This window comes from Triticum dicoccoides, chromosome 4A (genome assembly GCF_002162155.2).
Source record: "Triticum dicoccoides isolate Atlit2015 ecotype Zavitan chromosome 4A, WEW_v2.0, whole genome shotgun sequence".
NCBI classification, from domain to species: domain Eukaryota; kingdom Viridiplantae; phylum Streptophyta; class Magnoliopsida; order Poales; family Poaceae; genus Triticum; species Triticum dicoccoides.
The window spans coordinates 597,590,594-597,600,935 of NC_041386.1; positions in this window are offsets into that span (position 1 = coordinate 597,590,594).

A 10,342-nucleotide genomic window follows, 5' to 3' on the forward strand; every position below is an offset into this window, starting at 1 on the left:
GGGGGGGGGGCTAAAACCCTAAACCTGCGGCGGCCTTTAGTCGCGGTTGGCCAGAAGAACCGCGACTAAAGGTCCTCCGCCCCGACGGCCACCTGGCGCCCACGTGGACGGGCCTTTAGTCGCGGTTCTTAAGCAACCGCGACTAAAGGGGGGGGCCTTTAGTCGCGCCCGTTCGGTCGCGGTTGCGCAACCGCGACTAATGGCAGTTGCGAACCGCGACCAAAGGCCCTTTTTCCACCAGTGGATGTATCTTACCGATCTACCACTATCGTTTTGGGGTTATGCATTAGAGACAGCTGCATTCCCGTTAAATAGGGCACCATCAAAATCCGTTGAGACGACGCCTTATGAACTATGGTTTGGCAAGAAACCAAATTTGTCGTTTCTTAAAGTTTGGGGTTGTGATGCTTATGTGAAAAAGTTTCAACCTGATAAGCTCAAACCCAAATCGGAGAAATGTGTCTTCATAGGATATCCAAAGGAAACTATTGGATACACCTTCTATCACAGATCCGAAGGCAAGACTTTTGTTGCTAAATTCCGAAACTTTCTAGAGAAGGAGTTTCTCTCGAAAGAAGTGAGTGGGAGGAAAGTAGAAAAACTTGATAAGGTAATTGTACCTTCTCCCTTATTGGAAAGTAGTTCATCATAGAAATTCTGTTCTTCTGACTACTACCCCAATTAGTGAGGAAGCTAATGATGATGATCATGTAACTTCAGATCAAGTTACTACTGAATCTCGTAGGTAAACCAGAGTGAAATCCGCACCAGAGTGGTACGGTAATCCTGTTCTGGAAGTCATGTTACTAGACCATGACGAACTTGCGAACTATGAGGAAGCGATGATGAGCCCAGATTCCGTGAAATGGTTTGAGGCCATAAAATCTGAGATGGGATCCATGTATGAGAACAAAGTATGGACTTTGGTTGACTTGCCCGATGACCGGCAAGCCATAGAAAATAAATGGATCTTCAAGAGGAAGACGGACGCTGATAGTAGTGTTACTATCTAACAAAGCTAGAATTGTCGCAAAAAGGTTTTCGACAAGTTCAAGGTGTTGACTACGATGAGAGTTTCTCACTCGTATCTATGCTTGAGTCTGTCCGAATCATGTTAGTAATTGCCGCATTTTATGAAATCTGGCAAATAGATAAACAAAACTGCATTCCTTAATGGATTTATTAAAGAAGAGTTGTATATGATGCAACCAGAAGGTTTTGTCAATCCGAAAGGTGCTAACAAATTGTGCAAGCTCCAGCGATCCATCTGTGGACTGGTGCAGGCATCTCAGAGTTGGAATATACGCTTTAATGAGTTGATCAAAGCATATAGTTTTATACAGACTTGCGGTGAAGCCTGTATTTACAAGAAAGTGAGTGGGAGCACTACAGCATTTCTGATAAGTATATGTGAATGACATATTGTTGATCGGAAATAATGTAGAATTATTCTGTAAGCATAAAGGAGTGTTTGAAAGGAGTTTTTCAAAGAAAGACTTCGGTGAAGCTGCTTACATATTGAGCTTCAAGATCTATAGAGATAGATCAAGACGCTTGATAAGTTTTTTCAATGAGTACATACCTTGACAAGATTTTGAAGTAGTTCAAAATGGAGCAGTCAAAGAAAGAGTTCTTGCCTGTATTACAAGGTGTGAAGTTGAGTAAGACTCAAAACCCGACCACGGCAGAAGATAGAAAGAGAATGAAAGCCATTCCCTATGCCTTGGCCATAGGTTCTATAAAGTATGTCATGCTGTATACCGGATCTATTGTGTACCCTGCACTGATTTGGCAAGGGAGTACAATAGTGATCTAGGAGTAGATCACTGGACAGCGGTCAGAATTATCCTTAGTGAAATAAGGATATGTTTCTCGATTATGGACGTGACAAAAAGGTTTGCCGTAAAGGGTTACGTCGATGCAAGTTTTGACACTGATCTGGATGACTCTAAGTCTCGATCTAGATACATATTGAAAGTGGGAGAAATTATCTAGAGTAGCTCCGTGCAGAGCATTGTAGACATACAAAATTGCAAAATACATAACGGGTCTGAATGTGAAAGACCGTCGAGTAAGATTCTCTCACAAGCAAAACATGATAACACCTTAGTACTCTTTGGGTGTTAATCGCATAGCGATGTGAACTAGATTACCGAATCTAGTAAACCCTTTGGGTGTGGGTCACATGGTGATGTGAACTATGGGTGTTAATCACATGATGATGTGAACTATCGATGTTAATCACATAGTGATGTGATCTAGATTATTGACTCTAGTGCAAGTGGGAGACTAAAGGAAATATGCCCTAGAGGCAATAATAAAGTTATTATTTATTTCCTTATTTCATGATAAATGTTTATTATTCATGCTAGAATTGTATTAACCGGAAACATAATACATGTGTGAATACATAGACAAACAGAGTGTCACTAGTATGCCTCTACTTGACTAGCTCGTTAATCAAAGATGGTTATGTTTCCTAACCATAGACAAAGGAGTTGTTATTTGATTAACGGGATCACATCATTAGTTGAATGATCTGATTGACATGACCCATTCCATTAGCTTAGCACCCGATCGTTTAGTATGTTGCTATTGCTTTCTTCCTGACTTATACACGTTCCTATGACTTTGAGATTATGCAACTCCCGTTTGCCGGAGGAACACTTTGGGTGCTACCAAACGTCACAACGTAACTGGGTGATTATAAAGGAGCATTACAGGTGTCTCCAAAGGTAGATGTTGGGCTGGCGTATTTCAAGATTAGGATTTGTCACTCCGATTGTCGGAGAGGTATCTCTGGGCCCTCTCGGTAATGCACATCACATAAGCCTTGCAAGCATTGCAACTAATGAGATAGTTGCGGGATGATGTATTACAGAACGAGTAAGGAGACTTGCCGGTAATGAGATTGAACTAGGTATTGGATACCGACGATCGAATCTCGGGCAAGTAACATACCGATGACAAAGGGAACAACGTATGTTGTTATGCGGTCTAACCGATAAAGATCTTCGTAGAGTATGTAGGAGCCAATATGGGCATCCAGGTCCCGCTATTGGTTATTGACCGGAGACGTGTCTCGGTCATGTCTACATTGTTCTCGAACCCGTAGGGTCCGCACGCTTAAGGTTACGATGACAGTTATATTATGAGTTTATGCATTTTGATGTACCGAAGGTTGTTCGGAGTCCCGGATGTGATCACGGACATGATGAGGAGTCTCGAAATGGTCGAGACATAAAGATTGATATATCGGAAGCCTATATTTGGACATCGGAAGTGTTCCGGGTGAAATCGGGATTTTACCGGAGTACTGGGAGGTTACCGGAACCCCCCGGGAACTATATGGGCCTTAGTGGGCTTTAGTGGAAAGGAGAAAGGGGCAGCCCAAGGTGGCTGTGCGCCTCCCCCCTTCCCCTAGTCCTATTAGGACTAGGAGAGGTGGCCGGCCCCCTCTCTCTCTTTCCCCCCTCAAGGAGTCCTATTCCAACTAGGATTGGGGGGGGGGGATCCTACTCCCAGAGGGAGTAGGACTCTCCTGGCGGGCCCTATGTGGCCGGCCAGCCTCCCCCCTTTGGTCCTTTATATACTGAGGCAGAGGCACCCCAGAAACACACAAGTTGATCCACGTGATCTATTCCTTAGCCGTGTGCGGTGCCCCCAGCCACCATATTCCTCGATAATACTGTAGCGGAGTTTAGGCGAAGCCCTGCTGCTGTAGTGCATCAAGATCATCACCACACCGTCGTGCTGACGGAACTCTTCCCCGACACTTTGCTGGATCGAAGTCCGGGGATCGTCATCGAGCTGAACGTGTGCTCGAACTCGGAGGTGCCGTAGTTTCGGTACTTGATCGGTTGGATCGTGAAGACGTACGACTACTTCCTCTACGTTGTGTCAACGCTTCCGCAGTCGGTCTGCGAGGGTACATAGACAACACTCGCCCCTCTCGTTGCTATACATCACATGATGTTGCGTGAGCGTAGGAAAAGTTTTGAAATTACTACGAAACCCAACAGTGGCATCAGAGCCTAGGTTATTTATGTTGATGTTATATGCACGAGTAGAACACAAGTGAGTTGTGGGCGATATAAGTCATACTGCCTACCAGCATGTCATACTTTGGTTCGACGACATTGTTGGACGAGACGACCCGGACCAACATTACGCGTACGCTTACGCGAGATCGGTTCCCCCGACGTGCTTTGCACATAGGTGGCTTGTGGGCGACTGTCTCTCCAACTTTAGTTGAACCATGTATGGCTACGCCCGGTCCTTGCGAAGGTTAAAACGGAGTCTATTTGACAAACTATCGTTGTGGTTTTGATGCGTAGGTGAGATTGGTTCTTGCTTAAGCCCGTAGCAGCCACGTAAAACTTGCAACAACAAAGTAGAGGACGTCTAACTTGTTTTTGCAGGGCATGTTGTTATGTGATATGGTCAAGACATGATGCTGAATTTTATTGTATGAGATGATCATGTTTTGTAACCGAGTTATCGGCAACTGGCAGGAGCCATATGGTTGTCGCTTTATTGTATGCAATGCAATCGCGATGTAATGCTGTACTTTATTACTAAGCGGTAGTGATAGTCGTAGAAGCATAAGCTTGGCGAGACGACAACGATGCTACGATGGATATCAAGGTGTCACGCCGGTGATGATGGTGATCACGACGGTGCTTCGGAGATGGAGATCACAAGTACAAGATGATGATGGCCATATCATATCACTTATATTGATTGCATGTGATGTTTATCCTTTTATGCATCTTATCTTGCTTTGATTGACGGTAGCATTATAAGATGATCTCTCACTAAATTATCAAGAAGTGTTCTCCCTGAGTATGCATCGTTGCGAAAGTTCTTCGTGCTGAGACACCACGTGATGATCGGGTGTGATAGGTTCTACGTTCAAATACAACGGGTGCAAAACAGTTGCACACGCGGAATACTCAGGTTATACTTGACGAGCCAAGCATATACAGATATGGCCTCGGAACACGGAGACCGAAAGGTCGAGCGTGAATCATATAGTAGATATGATCAACATAATGATGTTCACCAATGAAACTACTCCATCTCACATGATGATCGGACATGGTTTAGTTGATTTGGATCACGTAATCACTTAGAGGATTAGAGGGATGTCTATCTAACTGGGAGTTCTTAAGTAATATGATTAATTGAACTTAAATTTATCATGAACTTAGTCCTGGTAGTATTTTGCAAATTATGTTGTAGATAAATACCTTGCGTTGGTGCTTTCATATGTTTATTTTGATATGTTCCTAGATAAAAATTATGTTGAAAGATGTTAGTAGCAATGATGCGGATTGGATCCGTGATCTGAGGTTTATCCTCATTGCTGCACAGAAGAATTATGTCCTTGATGCACCACTAGGTGACGGACCTATTGCAGGAGCAGATGCAGACGTTATGAACATTTGGCTAGCTCAATATGATGACTACTTGATAGTTTAAGTGCACCATGCTTAACGGCTTAGAATCGGGACTTCAAAGACGTTTTTGAACGTCATGGACCATATGAGATGTTCCAGGAGTTGAAGTTAATATTTCAAGCAAATACCTGAGTTGAGAGATATGAAGTCTCCAACAAGTTCTATAGCTAAAAGATGGAGGAGAATCGCTCAACTAGTGAGCATGTGCTCAGATTGTCTGGGTACTACAATCGCTTGAATCAAGTGGGAGTTAATATTCCAGATAAGATAGTGATTGACAGAATTCTCTAGTCACCATCACCAAGTTAGTAGAACTTTGTGATGAACTATAATATGCAAGGGATAACAGAAACAACTCCCAAGCTCTTCGTGATGCTGAAATCAACGAAGGTAGAAACCAAGAAAAACATCAAGTATTGATGGTTGACAAGATCACTAGTTTCAAGAAAAGGGTAGAGGGAAGAAGGGGAACTTCAAGAAGAACAGCAAGCAAGTTGCTGCTCAAGTGAAGAAACCCAAGTCTGGTCCTAAGCCTGAGACTAAGTGCTTCTACTGCAAAGGGACTGGTAACTGGAAGCGGAACTACCCCAAGTGATTGGCGGATAAGAAGGATGGCAAAATGAACATAAGTATATTTGATATACATGTTATTGATGTGTACTTTACTAGTGTTTATAGCAAATCCTCAGTATTTGATACTAGTTCAGTTGCTAAGATTAGTAACTCGAAACGGGAGTTGCAGAATAAACAGAGACTAGTTAAGGGTGAAGTGACGATGTGTGTTGGAAGTGGTTCCAAGATTGATATGATCATCATCTCACACTACCTATAATTTTGAGATTAGTGTTGAACCTAAATAAGTGTTATTTAGTGTTTGCGTTGAGCATGAATATGATTTGATCATGTTTATTGTAATACGGTTATTCATTTAAGTAAGAGAATAAATTGTTGTTCTGTTTATATGAATAAAACCTTATATGGTTACACACCCAATGAAAATAGTTCGTTGAATCTCGATCGTAGTGATACACATAATCATAATATTGAAACCAAAAGATGCAAAGTTAATAATGATAGTGCAACTTATTTGTAGCACTGCCGTTTAGGTCATATTGGTGTAAAGCGCATGAAGAAACTCCATGCTGATGGGCTTTTGGAATCACTTGATTATGAATCAGTTGATGCTTGTGAACCATGCCTCATGGGCAAGATGACTAAGACTCTGTTCTTCGGAACAATGGAGCGAGCAACAGATTTGTTGGAAATCATACATACTGATGTATGTGGTCCGATGAATATTGAGGCTCGCGACAAGTATCATTATTTTATGATCTTCACAGATGATTTGAGAAGATATGAGTATATCTACTTGATGAAACATAAGTCTGAAACATTTGAAAAGTTCAAAGAATTTCAGAGTGAAGTGAAAAATCATCGTAACAAGAAAATAAAGTTTCTACGATCTGATCGTAGAGAAGAGTATTTGAGTTATGAGTTTGGCCTTCAGTTAAAAACAATGTGAAATAGTTTCACTACTCATGCCACCTGGAACACCACAATGTAATGGTGTGTCCGAACGTCATAACCGTATTTTATTGGATATAGTGCAATCTATGATGTATCTTACCGATCTACCACTATCGTTTTGGGGTTATGCATTAGAGACAGCTGCATTCACGTTAAATAGGGCACCATCAAAATCCGTTGAGACGACGCCTTATGAACTATGGTTTGGCAAGAAACCAAAGTTGTCGTTTCTTAAAGTTTGGGGTTGTGATGCTTATGTGAAAAAGTTTCAACCTGATAAGCTCAAACCCAAAACGGAGAAATGTGTCTTCATAGGATATTCAAAGGAAACTATTGGATACACCTTCTATCACAGATACGAAGGCAAGACTTTTGTTGCTAAATTCGGAAACTTTCTAGAGAAGGAGTTTCTCTTGAAAGAAGTGAGTGGGAGGAAAGTAGAAAAACTTGATAAGGTAATTGTACCTTCTCCCTTATTGGAAAGTAGTTCATCACTGAAATTCTGTTCTTGTGACTACTACACCAATTAGTGAGGAAGCTAATGATGATGATCAGGTAACTTCAGATCAAGTTACTACTGAATCTCGTAGGTAAACCAGAGTGAAATCCGCAACAGAGTGGTACGGTAATCCTGTTCTGGAAGTCATGTTACTAGACCATGACGAACTTGCGAACTATGAGGAAGCGATGAAGAGCCCAGATTCCGCGAAATGGTTTGAGGCCATAAAATCTGAGATGGGATCCATGTATGAGAACAAAGTATGGACTTTGGTTGACTTGCCCAATGATCGGCAAGCCATAGAAAATAAATGGATCTTCAAGAGGAAGACGGACGCTGATAGTAGTGTTACTATCTAACAAAGCTAGAATTGTCGCAAAAAGGTTTTCGACAAGTTCAAGGTGTTGACTACGATGAGAGTTTCTCACTCGTATCTATGCTTGAGTCTGTCCGAATCATGTTAGTAATTGCCGCATTTTATGAAATCTGGCAAATAGATAAACAAAACTGCATTCCTTAATGGATTTATTAAAGAAGAGTTGTATATGATGCAACCAGAAGGTTTTGTCAATCCGAAAGGTGCTAACAAATTGTGCAAGCTCCAGCGATCCATCTGTGGACTGGTGCAGGCATCTCAGAGTTGGAATATACGCTTTAATGAGTTGATCAAAGCATATAGTTTTATACAGACTTGCGGTGAAGCCTGTATTTACAAGAAAGTGAGTGGGAGCACTACAACATTTCTGATAAGTATATGTGAATGACATATTGTTGATCGGAAATAATGTAGAATTATTCTGTAAAGCATAAAGGAGTGTTTGAAAGGAGTTTTTCAAAGAAAGACTTCGGTGAAGCTGCTTACATATTGAGCTTCAAGATCTACAGAGATAGATCAAGACGCTTGATAAGTTTTTTCAATGAGTACATACCTTGACAAGATTTTGAAGTAGTTCAAAATGGAGCAGTCAAAGAAAGAGTTCCTGCCTGTATTACAAGGTGTGAAGTTGAGTAAGACTCAAAACCCGACCACGGCAGAAGATAGAAAGAGAATGAAAGTCATTCCCTATGCCTTGGCCATAGGTTCTATAAAGTATGTCATGCTGTATACCAGATCTATTGTGTACCCTGCACTGATTTGGCAAGGGAGTACAATAGTGATCTAGGAGTAGATCACTGGACAGCGGTCAGAATTATCCTTAGTGAAATAAGGATATGTTTCTCGATTATGGACGTGACAAAAAGGTTTGCCGTAAAGGGTTACGTCGATGCAAGTTTTGACACTGATCTGGATGACTCTAAGTCTCGATCTAGATACATATTGAAAGTGGGAGCAATTAGCTAGAGTAGCTCCGTGCAGAGCATTGTATACATAGAAAATTGCAAAATACATAACGGGTCTGAATGTGAAAGACCGTTGACTAAGATTCTCTCACAAGCAAAACATGATGACACCTTAGTACTCTTTGGGTGTTAATCGCATAGCGATGTGAACTAGATTACCGAATCTAGTAAACCCTTTGGGTGTGGGTCACATTGCAATCTGAACTATGGGTGTTAATCACATGATGATGTGAACTATCGATGTTAATCACATAGTGATGTGATCTAGATTATTGACTCTAGTGCAAGTGGGAGACTGAAGGAAATATGCCCTAGAGGCAATAATAAAGTTATTATTTATTTCCTGATTTCATGATAAATGTTTATTATTCATGCTAGAATTGTATTAACCGGAAACATAATACATGTGTGAATACATAGACAAACAGAGTGTCACTAGTATGCCTCTACTTGACTAGCTCGTTAATCAAAGATGGTTATGTTTCCTAACCATAGACAAAGGAGTTGTTATTTGATTAACGGGATCACATCATTAGTTGAATGATCTGATTGACATGACCCATTCCATTAGCTTAGCACCCGATCGTTTAGTATGTTGCTATTGCTTTCTTCATGACTTATACATGTTCCTATGACTGTGAGATTATGCAACTCCCGTTTGCCGGAGGAACACTTTGGGTGCTACCAAACGTCACAAAGTAACTGGGTGATTATAAAGGAGCATTACAGGTGTCTCCAAAGGTAGATGTTGGGTTGGCGTATTTCGAGATTAGGATTTGTCACTCCGATTGTCGGAGAGGTATCTCTGGGCCCTCTCGGTAATGCACATCACATTAGCCTTGCAAGCATTGCAACTAATGAGATAGTTGTGGGATGATGTATTACAGAACGAGTAAAGAGACTTGCCGGTAACGAGATTGAACTAGGTATTGGATACCGACGATCGAATCTCGGGCAAGTAACATACCGATGACAAAGGGAACAACGTATGTTGTTATGCGGTCTAACCGATAAAGATCTTCGTAGAATATGTAGGAGCCAATATGGGCATCCAGGTCCCGCTATTGGTTATTGACCGGAGACGTGTCTCGGTCATGTCTACATTGTTCTCGAACCCGTAGGGTCCGCACGCTTAAGGTTACGATGACAGTTATATTATGAGTTTATGCATTTTGATGTACCGAAGGTTGTTCGGAGTCCCGGATGTGATCACGGACATGACGAGGAGTCTCGAAATGGTCGAGACATAAAGATTGATATATTGGAAGCCTATATTTGGACATCGAAAGTGTTCCGGGTGAAATCGGGATTTTACCGGAGTACCGGGAGGTTACCGGAACCCCCCGGGAGCTATATGGGCCTTAGTGGGCTTTAGTGGAAAGGAGAAAGGGGCAGCCCAAGGTGGCTGTGCGCCTCCCCCCTTCCCCTAGTCCTATTAGGACTAGGAGAGGTGGCCGGCCCCCTCTCTCTCTTTCCCCCCTCAAGGAATCCTATTCCAACTAGGATTGGGGGG